Source organism: Rhinopithecus bieti, unplaced genomic scaffold (genome assembly GCF_001698545.2).
Source record: "Rhinopithecus bieti isolate Rb0 unplaced genomic scaffold, ASM169854v2 scaffold_34818, whole genome shotgun sequence".
Taxonomy (NCBI): Eukaryota; Metazoa; Chordata; class Mammalia; order Primates; family Cercopithecidae; genus Rhinopithecus; species Rhinopithecus bieti.
This window is the reverse complement of record NW_016815484.1, coordinates 98954-103125: the sequence shown is the minus strand read 5'-3', so window position 1 is coordinate 103125 and position 4172 is coordinate 98954. Positions and strand designations below refer to the sequence as shown.

Here is a 4172-nt window from a genome sequence, read left to right as displayed (position 1 = left end):
CAGTGGCGCGATCTCGGCTCACTGCAAGCTCCGCCTCCCGGGTTTACGCCATTCTCCTGCCTCAGCCTCCCGAGTAGCTGGGACTCCAGGTGCCCGCCATCTCGCCCGGCTAGTTTTTTGTATTTTTTTAGTAGAGACGGGGTTTCACCGTGTAGACCAGGATGGTCTCGATCTCCTAACCTCGTGATCCACCTGTCTCGGCCTCCCAGAGTGCTGGGATTACAGGCTTGAGCCACCGCGCCCAGCCAAGAAATTTATTTCTCAAGGTTCTGGAAGCTGGAAGTCCAAGATCAAGGTCTGGTGAAAGCCCACTTCCATGTTCATAGATGGCTATCTTTTCACTCTGTCCTCACATGGCAGAGGGGTAGGGGAGTTCTTTGGGTCCTCTTTTATAAGGGCACTAATCCCATTCGTGAGGTATACCCTCATGACCTAATAACCTTTCAAAAGTCCCACCTACAAATACTGTCACATTAAGAGTTAGGATTTAACCTGCATTTTAGGAGGACACAGATATTTGATCCATAGCAGTGTGTGTTCATTTAAAGAAAAATTATTTGAAGAATGAACTTATTTAAAAAAATGAAGGCACAAGTAATAGGTCCACAAATTCAATTTTTCAAAATTTATACTTAAATATTCAATTGGCTTTCTATTATAAATCCTAATTCCATCTGGATGATAAAACGGTAATCTTGGTCATTTCATTGTTCTCTAACCCCCAGCTATCTCAGCATTGGATCATAGTTTCAAGAGGCTGTGCCAATTATCAAAGGGCCCTGTGGGATGGCATGATGTAGGAGGATGGGGAATCCTAGTCCACATAAGTTGCCATTTGGCTATTTTGTTCCTGTGTGGATGGCCTTTTCAGGGTGACTGGAAGCTTTCTTGAAAGTCTGGGTCATATTTTTTTCGTGGTATTTTTTCTGCTTCATGTGAGCTTCTTAGATCTTTAGTTTGATGTCTTCTATCTATTTTTAGAATTTTTTTCAGCTATTATCTTTATTTTTCTCTCTTTCTCTTTTACTTTCTGTTCAGCCATTGTCTTTTTTTTTTTTTCCCCAAGATGGAGTCTCGCCCTGTCGCCCAGGCTGGAGTGCAGTGGACTATCTTGGTTCACTGCAACCTTCGCCTCCTGAGTTAAATACTTCTTGCCTCAGCCTCTGGAGTAGCTGGGACTACAGGTGTGGGCCACCACACCTGGCTAATTTTTGTATTGTTATTAGAGATGGTGTTTCACTATATTGACCTGGGCTGGTCTTGAACTCCTGACCTCCAGTGATTTGCCCTCTTTAGCCTCCCAAAGTGCTGGGATTATAGGCATGAGCCACTGCACCTGGCCCAGCCATTATCTTGAAATATTCTGATACATTCTCTTCTGAGATTTCAGCTATACTTTTGTTACATAACTCATTTTGGATGCTCCATTCTGTTTTTTGTTTTTCCACTTTCTGTCTCTGTCTCCCTTTTTTTTTTTTTTTTTTTTTTTTTTTTGTGGACGGAGTCTTAAGGTGCTGGGATTATAGGTGTGAGCCACTGTGCCTGGACCCCTTTTTATTTTCCTCTTTGGAGACAGGATCTCCGTTGCCAAGGCTGGAGTGCAGTGGCATGCATGATCTTGGCTCACTGCAGCCTCGACCTCCTGGGTTCAAGTGATTCTTCTGCCTCACCCTCCCGAGTAGCTGGGATTATAGGCATGCACCACCACACCTGGCTAATTTTTGTATTTTTAGTAGAGACAGAGTTTCACCGGGTTGGCCAGGCTGGTCTTGAATTTCTGACCTCAGGTGATCTGCCTACCTCAGCCTCCCAAAGTGCTGGGATTACAAGCATGAGCCACCGCTCCTGGTCTTCATTGGCTTTTTTTGGAGACTGAGTCTCACTCTGTTGCCCAGGCTGGAGTGTAGTGGCAAGATCTCGGCTGACTGCAACCTCCACCTCTCTGGTTCAAGCGACTCCCCTGCCTCAGCCTCCTGAGTAGCTGGGAATACAAGCGTGCGCCACCATGGCCGGCTAATTTTTTTGTATTTTAGTAGAGATGGGGTTTCACCATGTTGGCCAGGATGGTCTCGATTTCCTGACCTCGTGATCCGCCCACCTCAGCCTCCCAAAATGCTGGGATTACAGGCATGAGCCACCGCACCCAGCCTCACTGACTTCCTGTAATTTATCTCTCTGTCGAAGTTCTTTTTTTTTTTTCACTGCCACCAACAGCACTGTGCAGTTTTATTAACCATTCAAGTCCAGTAGCATCTGGTAAGATTGGGACAGAATTGGGATTGAAAAGTGAACAGATATTCAGCATCTAACAGTTCAAAAGAAGCCACTACATACTCTTCACAAATATGTTTTCACAGAGCCAGTACAGTACTAGCCATTAACCCAGTACACCAAGTGTACTAAAGTAGAAAAGATGCAACAAGAAAAATAGCTAGATTAGAAAGACCAACACTTTAGAAAAAGAATGAAACACTTTTGGTTTCTCCCCTTTAGCCCCTAAAACAACATCTTACAGTCTGAATCTACCTATACAGTCCTACATTAGCTTCTAAAATATTTGTCAGGAGGGAAAAAATAAAATGACACTGGCCAGTACAGTCTTTGGATATTTAGGAAGGGGATGGGGAGAAAGTCAGTTCTCAGATCGAATTAGTCAGCTTCAGTCTCGTCAACAGGGTCTTTGGATTCTTTGTTCTTCCGCGCTTCTTCAATATGCTTATCCTTCTCTCGCAAAAGCTCCAGTTTGGCAGCCGTTTGTGCCTCTCGGTTCTCTTTGTTAGCTTCCATTTTGTGGGTCAGTTTCTCTTCTGCCATTTTACTGAAGTTGTTGTTCTCTTCTATTGCCTTCTGAAGCACTTCTTTCTCGTGCTCTCGTTTGTCAGCCAGCTACTTTAAGACTTCAGCTTCATGGGACTTGCATCTTTCTTCTGCAGCTTCTAATTTCTTCTGAATTTCCTCCAGAGAAAGATCCTCCTTCCTTGGAGGGGAAAGGGGGAATTCTGGAACAGATTCTTTTGACCGAGGGCTGAGAATCAGCTCAAAAGCCTGGCCTGAGGCACCCTTCTCCAGTTCTTTCACCTGGATATCAGAAGACGCCATGGTGAATAGAAGACAAGCTAGACAGGCAGTGTATTCTGCACAATCCACTGGGATAAGGAAAGGCCTGCTCGGTCCGAGCCGCCTGACCACACTCTGGAAATTCTTTACCTTTTTTTTTTTTTTTTTTTTTTTTTTTTTTTTTTTTTTTTTTTTTTTTTTTTTTTTTGAGACAGAGCCTTGCTGTGTTGCCCAGGCTTAAGTGCAGTGGTGTCATCTAGGCTCACTGCAACCTCCGCCTCCCAGGTTCAAGTGATTCTCATGCCTCAGCCTCCCGAGTAGCTGGGATTACAGGCCTGCGCCACCATGCCTGGCTAATTTTTTCTGTTTTTAGTAGAGACAGATAGCCTGTTGGCCAGGCTGGTCTTGAACTCATGGCCTCAAGTGATCTATGTGTCTCAACCTCCCAACTTTACCTATTTGTACATATATCAATTAGATGATTTTTCCTATATAAAGCCTGTATGTGTAGTTCATAGTAACTTTACATTTCTTGTCTGATACTTTGGATTCCTAGCTGAGTCTGGTTCTATTGATTACTTTGTTTCTTGACACTGGGGTTTTTTTTCTTGCTATTTTGTGTCTCATAATTTCTTATTGAAAGCTAGAAATCATGTGTAAGACAGTAGATACTGTAAGTAAGTAGCAAGTGGTATTTATTCTTAGAAATGCGCATGTCTTTTCCTTGGCTCAGGTATCTTTACTGTATGGGGAATTGCCTTTTTCTAGGTCAGGACTTGAGCTGAATTTGGGTTTTGTTGTTGTCCTTAGGGTGCAAGTTGGTTTACTGGAGATTTTTTCTCAGTGTTCCTCTTACATCCTCAGTCCTAGGCTTTTGCTATGATCCCATCCTTCTAAGATGGCCCTCTTCTTACTCTTGCCCCATCCCAGCAGTAGATTGCTATTTCTTGATGTTTGCAGCCCGGTTGCGGGGATGTTTGCAATGGGAAGCAGCATTTTCTTTTTTTTTATTTCCCTATTTTCCTGGTTCATGCTTAGCCATAAGCAGGTCTGGGTCCCTGGGTCTCGGAACTGAAACAGTTTTGTTTGCTCGTTTACTTTTTCATTATATATAC

The 4172-nt window shown here is 43.6% G+C and overlaps 1 protein-coding gene and 1 pseudogene across 1 annotated transcript in view; one reads left to right on the top strand and one right to left on the bottom strand.

Moving 5' to 3' along the window:
* Nucleotides 1-4172, top strand: part of NUP155 (nucleoporin 155) — an 80013-nt gene that overhangs the window by 10988 nt on the left and 64853 nt on the right. The gene's annotated exons all lie outside the window — the stretch shown is intronic.
* LOC108515987 (stathmin pseudogene) lies at nt 2635-3111 on the bottom strand (annotated as a pseudogene).